A 9,920-nucleotide genomic window follows, 5' to 3' on the forward strand; every position below is an offset into this window, starting at 1 on the left:
TTGATGGCAAGATTAGAGGAATAGAATAGAATCTAAAAATAGATCCAGTTTTATATGCAAATCTCATATTTGACAGAGATGGCCTTTCAACTCTGGGGAAAATTTGAACTTTCAATAAAAGATGTTCATTCAACTGACAAGTATTCTAAAAAGAAAGAAACGTAGAAATCTCCTCATTCTTTATGTGGAAAAAATTCCAAATGAAAACACAAAAAAATTGTATTTTATGTTCTATGTTCAAAAAGAAAGCAAGAACAAAAGTTATGTGTCAGGTACATATTATAGCTCAGCCAATATTTATAAAATAATGTAAACATATGCTCTCAGAGTAGTGATGGATAATCTAGTAAAGACCTGGATTTATCCCCTCCTCCAAAAAAAAAGATAAATAAATATGGGGAAAGACATAATATAGAAGTATGGGAAAAGCAACTGGAAGGAAGTTAAAAGACAAGCAGATAAATTAAAAGAGACAAAGGACCAAGATTCACTGATTAGCTTCTGAAGTATTCTTAGTGATTTTAACAAGAAGAAATCTATGTCAATAACAGCAATAGGAAGTGAGGAAAAAACATCAGAAATTAACAAGAGAAAAATTAAACATGTAAATGGACATGGGGGGAGAGATAAACTAGGAGTTTGGAATTAGCAGGTACAAACTACTATACTACTATATATAAAATAGATAAACAACAAGGATCTACTGTATAGTGCAGAAAATATATTCAGTATCTTATAATAACCTAAAATGGAAAAAAATCTGAAAAAGAATATATATATATATATATATATATATACGTATGTGTGTGTATATATATATATATATATATATATATATATATAAAATAAAACTGAATAAAGCTGAATCACTTTGCTGTATACCAGAAACTAACAGAACATTGTAAATCAACTATACGTTGATGAAAAAATAATAAAAAAAAGAAAAAAAGAAAAGAAAAGATAAATGGACAAAGCATTTGTGGAAATATATTTCATCATAGAGGTAACCAAACAAATGAAAATGGAAATAAAGAGATATATGTTTTGCTTCTCATGTTAGCAAAGCTTAAAAATGGTGAAAAACACAATAGGAATGTTAAGGATAATTTCCCTAATAAAACAGTGTTTATTGAACGCCAATACATGCTGGGCACTAAGCAAATGCTGGAGATACCCGAAAAAATATGTATCGTCTATTGGAAATGAGCACATGTGGATTCCTAACAGGGACACACATTTGTATGGCTTTCTGAAACACAGTTTTAGAGATAACAAATGTGGAAAATCTAAGACTGAAAGGTTGTCCTTTTGGGAACATTCTAACAAAATATAAACAAAGAAGTTCATCACATAGTTGGCTGATATATGAAAAAAAAAAAAGAATTGTAAACATAATAAATATGCATTGATAAATTATTTGCTAACTAAATTAAATTATGTACCATCCTTAAAATACAACTATATGCAGTCGTTAAAATAAAGTCAACAATGTTTAAAAGATATATACACATTATTTAATAAGTGAATGTATGTTAGAAAAGAACCTAGAGAGGGGAGGGTTAAATCTGGAATTTGAGATCAACAGATACACACTACTCTATATAAAATAGATAAACAACAAGAACCTACTGTATAGCACAGGGAACTATATTCAATATCGTGTAATAACCTATAATGGAAAACAATATGAAAAACTATATATATATATATATATATATATAAAACATATAAGTGAATCACTTTGCTGTACACCTGAAACATCGTAAAACAACTATACTTCAATAAAAAAAATAAAATTTAAGAAAAAGAAAGGGACCTAGATGACAGCAAGCATCCTCTTTATGGGTGTCAGTGCATATAAACTATTAAGTGTGACATGCACCAAAGTTAATTGCAGACATTGCTGAACTGAACTTTATGATGAAAAGGTAAATAGGAATTTCATAAAGAGGAAAAACACACTTTCATTTAAAAGACACAAAATAAGAATAAAAGTAAGTAACATTTTCCTTTCAGTAGCTCAGTTTTGTCACCAGAAGCCCGTGATGATCAGATGTCCGTGTAACACATGCATCTGCTGGCGTGGCTGAGGGCACCTGGGGGCCTGTACATGGCACCCAAATAACCTCTGTGGATTGTGTGATTCCATCCTTTTAGAGGGGAGTAAAATTCCCTTCTTATTAAAATTCCCTTCTTTTAATATTTTGAATGTTGAGTTTTCAAATCTGGGAGGAAAAAAATGTCATGGATTCTGAAAAGCAGAACAGAGTTGCATGAAACTCTTGAGAAGTGTAAGTTTTGAGATAAAAGAGACTGTAGGTTGCCAAGGTGGTCAGGGTGGGAGGAGGGAAGGATTGGGAGGTTGGGATTAGCAGATGCAAACTATTATTTATAGGATGGAAAAACAACAAAGTCCTACTGTATAGCACAAGGAACTGTATTCAATATCCTGTGATAAGTCATCATGGAAAAGAAGATGAAAAAGAATATATATATATATATATATATATGTACAACTGAATCACTTTGCTGTACAGCAGAAATTAACACAACATAGTAAATCAACTGTCCTTCAATAAAATAAATTTAAAAAGAATAAAGAGAGACTGTGTATCCATTCCCAGGGAGAAAGCTTCATTTCTCTGTAACTGGGTCTAAGATAGTCCATGAGAACACAGGTAGGCCTAAATGTTCTAACCTGAGGGTCCCATTCTGGGAGCTGAAGGAGGTGTGAGAAAGTCACAGGAAGAAGCCTTCTGAGAGGGTTCTCTGCATGAGTCCTACCCGGCCACCTGGGTCTGGACCACTCACCACTTCTCCATCAAAAAACTTTTTTAGGGAAAAAATAAGGAAGTGTCCAAATGCCACAGATGAGTGTCTGGAGGGAAACTGATTTCGATCCCTGGTGAGCTTGAAGCATGAGTTTGAGGACACAGAATCATAAAGTAAAAAGATTCTAGAAAACGGGTTATGACACTTACAAGCACCATCATGACTTTGGGGAAAGTAACAGGGCACCTTACGTGCTGTGTAATTACCTTCAGATTAGGTTCCTGCTTCAAACTGGTGTTCTCTCTACTATAACATTTCTATCAATTATAGATGTGCTCACAATTACATTCAGGTTCATTTAAACATCTTTATTGTTTATAGAAAATAAAAATTGGCCCTATGGAGTAGATGTCTCAAGAGTCCCAAACTTCAGTGCTGGAGGAGTTGTTGGAATATTACCAAGAAGTATCTCTGAAAGGGAAGGCTGCTTCCCAGAGCTACAAGCCTAGATCAGATATCCCCGTGGTCTTTGAAGGATTCTACCTCCATCTTGGAGGTTAATGAAACAGGATATACATGTCTGACCTCACATGGCTTTGGTCACAACTTTTGACCACATGGTAGACATTTGTTTGGGAGCAAGTTACTTAACTTCTGCCTGCAAATTATTCCGCCTCTCTGTTCTTCAGTTCTCTTGTCAATAAATAGTAGTAGTAGTAGTCATAAAAATAATAATAATAATTACCATTATTGTTATTATTATCATTATAATACTAATTGCCTTATGGGACAGTGGTGAGGGATGGAGGAGATAGTAAATCTGACAAGCTTACATAAATAATAACTATTATTGTAGATGAAAGCATGCTATTATTAAAATGTCATTAATTTCTTTTTTTTTTGTGCGGTACGTGGGTCTCTCACTGTTGTGGCCTCTCCCGTTGCGGAGCACAGGCTCTGGACGCGCAGGCTTAGCGGCCATGGCTCACGGGCCCAGCTGCTCCGCGGCATGTGGGATTTTCCCCGACCGGAGCACAAACCCATGTCCCCTGCATCGGCAGGCGGACTCTCAACCACTGCGCCACCAGGGAAGCCTGTAAAATATCATTAAATATTTTAAAGGGATAATTAGTAAAAAACAAAACAAAAAACAGGTCTTATTTTTTGACCAGCTCTCTCAAAATTCTAAGTATAGGTAAGATTCTGGTAAAAATCATAATCTCCTTCTTGGTAGCAATTTGCTACACTTGTAGGCATAATGCAAGGTGGTAAAGTAGCTGCTAGAGCTTACAGATTGGAGTTGGAAATTGATAGAAAGCCACAAGTTTGCTATTTTTTTTAATTAAGTTATTTATTTATGGCTGTGTTGGGTCCTCATTGCTGCACGTGGGCTTTCTCTAGTTGTGGCAAGCAGGGGCTATTCTTCGTTGTGGTGTGCAGGTTTCTCACTGTGGTGGCTTCTCTTGTTATGGAGCATGGGCACTAGGTGCACGGTCTTCAGTAGTTATGGCGCGTGGGCTCTGTAGTTGTGGTGCACGGGCTTAGTTGCTCCCCGGCATGTGGGATCTTCCTGGACCAGGGCTCAAACTCATGTTCCCTGCCTTGGCAGATGGATTCTTAACCACTGCGCCACCAGGGAACTCCCTACAAGTTTGCTATTTTTATGTTTTGTTTCCATGTGCTTCTCCTCCTTGAGTTTTCTGTTAAAACGACACCCCCCTCGTGATGTCCCAAAACTTAAAGCTTGGAGGATGGGGACAGAAATCAAAGAATCAAGCCAGTTCCACCTGTGAAAGAGTGTAGGCAACACAGGACTCAAGGCAGGCACTGGACCATAAGTAGGTCAGGGCCTTTCGTTTGTCTTTAAAATCCCTCTTCTACAGGTAGTTCTCCCATGTGCTTTGATCATAGTATTTGAATATCGCTAATAATGCAGTTACCACTGAGTGACCACTATTAAACAGTAATACACTGTTGATTTCACTCTTCACAAAACTTTGTGAGATTGGTGTTATAATCCCCAGAAATTACAAGAAACCTAGTACTAGAGGAGTTCTTCTAAATCTCATACCATGTGATAGTGGCAGCCTGGGCTGCAAAGTGAACATTTATCACACAACGTCATTTCCCATTATTTTGCCAAAAAGCTCTTTCCTGTTTTGACTTCCAATAAATATTCTGAGTATTTTCATTCCAACCTACTCACTGGTGTAGATGAGTTTCTTTGAAGTTGTCATGAGTTTTGTTACAATCCTGTAGGAACAGGAATTTTGTAGAAGTAAGCAGAATAATTGTCACTCTGAGCCATCGTTTCCCTGATTGATACAAAATCATTATTTAGCAGATAACACATTTTAAAACATTTTTAAATACCTTTAAAATTTACCTATGAGAATATGATAATTATTTTAATCTAAGAAAAACTGTGTGTTGAGCTGCTGATTTCTCCAACGGGAGTGATCACAAAGATGTATTTTTTCCTACAAAGGAGCAAATATCATGAAGCCTTGGTGAATTTTGAGCTCTGTTAGCCATATTGGTAGCTGGAGAATATTTAGATATTTAGATCAGTAGATTGTCCTCAGATTAAAGCTTTACGTAGTGGCATGCTTCAGAGGATACATATTACATCAAACAGTCCACAGTTTGGGTGTGATTTTGTGCCCCATCTAGCATGCTGCATATTGTAAGGTGTAGCTGCCTTCCAGGGCTTCTGTCACTGGGATGTGTCCCTGGACCTCCGCCCCCCACCCCAACCTTTCAGGGGACCGGCATTGTATAACTCAGGTGGTTGAGTAGTTGTGCCAGGAAACAGTGTTGAGGACACGGAACAGGAGATGTCATTTACTCCTCCTAACACTTCAGTTTTACCCAACAATGTGTGAATGAGTAGGAATTTCACACCCTCTTTTGAGAGGAGAAATAACACAGAGCATTTCTGTGCTGCCAGGGTAATGTGCCCTGTCAGGCACCCAGGAGAAGGCCTCGGCTGCAGGTTTCCTTACTTGTGACCTTGAAACGCTCAGGGAAAGCTGGAGAGAAAAGTAATTTCGTCTTTGAAATTACACACCAGTGTTCTCATTCATCTTGATAAGCACTTTTAAGGAACCAAAAAAAAAAAGAAGTAGGAATATTGCTTCTATAAGGGTTTTAGAGACCTTCCTTCTACAGAGTCAGTTTAAAGTACATTTAGATGTTCAAAGATGCATTTGATTTCTATTGTGAAGCCAAATTGGCAACTTTTAGAAGGTTGGGGATAAGAAAAGAAGAAAAATGAAGACACAAAAGAAAACAAGTGGGAGAAAATGTATTTAAAAATAAAATTATTTTTTATTCCGTACTTAAAATAAATGTAAAAAGAATAGTTGTGAAATGAGCTGTACTCTGTGATGAGCTGTCAATCATCACTGTTCATTGATTCCACAGACATTTTCATTAATGATTTGTAATTGCTTAAATGATTCCTCTAGAAATGCTACTTCAATTAGCAAATGCTATCAAACTCTGGTAATAAGAGGCTAAATAAAGGGAATCAATAATGTGATGATAATATTAAAACATTAAATAATTTTCTCATCAAAAAATAAACATTTTAAAATATATTCTGATTGTGACATTTATTTAGACATAAAGCTAGCTAGCTATTTTGTTCTTAAAATTCTAACTGTGCTAATTTAGAGAATGTGTGTGTGTATATAGCCTTTGCCTTGAGAATAACCTTCAATGGCTCACCAGTGTAATTATCAAGTCTTTGACACCACATAGCTTGGATGTCTCTCAAACATGTACAGAATAACACGATGCTTTACACAAAATCTGCCCTTCTCCCCATAGTCTGGAATGCCCCCATTGTGATAGGAAAAGAACATCCCTCTTTGGAATCCAACACTTGATAATACCCTCCCCCTGTTATCATGAGTGCTTCCCGAGAAAAAAGCAAGAGCTATGGTTTTCAACCCAAGAGGAAGCCACGCCAGGCAGAAATTAAGAACAAGGGCAACAGGATTCAGTCCAGATGGGGAGCGTCTCCTGCAGCTGCAAGAGCAGTTCGTGCTGCAATTAGAAGGAGCTGGACAAGCCCTGGAAACACACTGAGCCCAGAGCAAAGCCCACAGCCAGGGCCTCCGCTGCCTCTAAGAAGAAAGACAACAGGGGCTGTGTTAGGAAGTTCCCGGCGGTTAGCAGGAAGTAAAAAGAAAGCTACTTCAAAAACCATCTTTTTCCTTTACTGAAGGTCCCCGCAGGAGAACTATTGAAAGGAATTGTGTCGACTGACCCGCCATGGTTAACAGTCACTCAGAACCCATGGTAACTCCCCAGCATCTGCACCGGCTCCATCTTGCACCAGTGCCTGGATGCTTGAAAGGATGGAGGAGATCCTCTGTGAGAACAGAGATAGAGAACAAAACTCCTAACAGGTACTGAAATCTCCTCATGTACAAAGCCAGGAAGGGCGTGGGTCTTTTCCTAGCAGGACTGTCTTGTCTCCTGATGCCTCCTGCCTGCAATCTCGGTCACAGCCCTTTGCCTGCCTTGCCTGTGTCAGGGGCATGTCTGCACACATCACCTTACTGTCCTTCCACAGAAAGGTTCTCCTGCCACAGCCGGAGAGAGGGAGAGCAGTCATGAAACCAATAGGCTGGATGACCGCATCTCAGAGAAATGGGTGTCTGGGAGAGCATCACCCCGACTTCATGTGGGCTCAGGGGTCCCTGACCCCTCACCTCCCGAGGGTGTCCTCATGAGCATGGAAAGCACACAATGTCATCTTCATGGGTCCCTACATGGACCCTTTCTCCACCAAACCAAGCTTTGGAATTTGGGGCAAGTTACAAACCTCTTTGCACTCTCTTCTTACTTTTGTATAAGGGGGGATGAACATAATACATACCACACAATGTCTTTTGTGTGTGAGATGTGTAGGATCATATGGGATGCAAGTTCATGCTAAGGGCATCATTATTTTCCTTGTAGTCATACACAACCCCAGAGAAAAAGAGAAAATCCCTCCTGATTTCATCTTCTCACACTCAAAATTTTCATTGAAACGTTGGAGAAGATGGTAGCAACAGTAAAGACAAATGTGCTCAGAAGATTAACCACGACTGCGGTGGTTGAACTCAGGCACACAATTGATGTCTCCTGGCTCTAAGGCAGCTTGGAAGACCACCATTTTTAGACATCCCCATTCTAAACTCTCCACCTTCTTTGTCTGTTGGCGTTTAGTATACTGTGAGGAAGTGCATGTGTGTGTTCTTTTATATATATACACACACACATACACACTCAATGTAGATGTTATGGGTTTACTACTCAAAAATATTAACAAAAATTTAATCAGCTGTTTTACTCAGTCTTCTCTTGTCTGCTGAAGGGACTTTAAATTTGAACTGAGAGAGACAACATTTCTCCTTAGAATTCATCTAAGGAGAACTGATATGCTTCAGAAACACAGCACAGTGGAAGGAAGTACCAGCATCCAGGAAGACATTGTCAGGCGATAAGTAAACAGTGCAGCTTTCAGCCACTTCCCAGATTGCTCTGGGAATTCCCCAGTTGCTTTGTCTAAGATTAGTTTTGGTACGTCCAAATTTCCAAGAAAATCTCCCCACAGCAGAAAAGTATGAGTGCTATTTATTATTGGGGAAGAATTTATTTTCTCTTTGAAGGTAATCATCCTTTTCAAAAGGCATGGAGCCACCCTCTCCTTTAAAATCACTGAAACCCTTTCCAAGATCTCCAGATTTGCATGGTTTAACAGATGGCAGACTTCCACTGATGAGTAATTCATTTCTCAAAGAAGAGTCTCAAATGTGTAGAGCAAATCTGTTCACTCCTAAAATCCAAAGCTGGTGAGACAAACTCTTCATTAGTTGAATGAAGAGATAATCTATACCATAGATTGAATTCAAGAGATTTGGGAAAAAATGCTGACTTACTGGGTATTGGGTATTATCAATAGAGCGTGTTCATTATATTATCAATAGAGCATGTACAATATCTTCAAAGAGATATTTTCAGTAATATTTCAAAATTAAGTTTTCCACTTAAATTACTCATGCATTAATTCATCTTGGTGAATGATTGATGTGGAAAGGTACTGAGTACTTGATTTCATTAAAAAAAAAAAAGTACAAAATGGATAAAATAGGATCGGTACTAAAGATTTGTTCTTGTGTTGTAGTCCTGTGCCAACAATACAGACCCTACTCACAGTGGAGTTTAACTGTTACAGTGACACAGAAGTGACTTTTTGGGGGGAGGAGTGTACCAGTGGATGGGAATAGACTTGCCCCAGCAGACCAGATATTGGAGGGGTGTGGTATAAATAGTAGGTACAAGCGTGTGGAATTGGGGCACCATAGCTGAGTATCATTGATGGTCTCCTGGGAGATAAGGGATGCTGAGGGAGAGTAGGCCAGACAGACTCTTGGATTGCATACAAAGCATCTGTCATCTTTTCAAGGAGATGGGCAGAAAATGCTAAAGACTAAGTCCTGGACCTAACAGTTTGTCTAAATTTCAAAAAAGTTTCAACATCCAGCCACAGTTGTTCTGTTTTGCCAAAGTTAGGGTCCTGATTGGAAAAATCTGGGACACTGACTACCTTAAATCAACTCAGGCTGCTGTTAAAAACACCATAGACTGTGTGGCTTAAACAACAGGCAGTTGTCTCTCACAGGTCTGGAGGCTGGAAGTCCACATCGAGGTGCCGGCCAGTCTTTTTCCTGGTGAAGCTCTCTTTCTGCTTTGCGGTTGGCCGCTTTCTTACTGTCTTCAGGTGATCTTTCCTCAGTGTGTGTATGAGAGAGAGAGAGAGACAGACAGACAGACAAAACACCAGTGTCTTTCTCTTCTTAGAAGGATACTAATCCCATCATGGGTCCCCATCTTCGTAACTTCACTAAACCTAATTACCTTCCTATGACCCCCACATCCAAATAGCATCAAACTGGGAGTCTAAGAGTCTAAGGCTTCAGTATAGGAATTCTGGGGAGACACGAACATGAAGTCCATAATACTGACCCATGGGATGGATGCATCTTGGAAGACATCCCCCCCCCCCAATTTTGACTCCTCAGATGCCGCTGAACATTCAGAATCATCCCATCTTTACAGAATTTGAAAATGTGTACCTCCCTGTGCTG

The sequence above is a fragment of the Aethalodelphis obliquidens genome, unplaced genomic scaffold (genome assembly GCF_003676395.1).
Source record: "Aethalodelphis obliquidens isolate GAN/ISIS:26980383/991018 unplaced genomic scaffold, ASM367639v1 scaffold29, whole genome shotgun sequence".
NCBI lineage: Eukaryota > Metazoa > Chordata > Mammalia > Artiodactyla > Delphinidae > Aethalodelphis > Aethalodelphis obliquidens.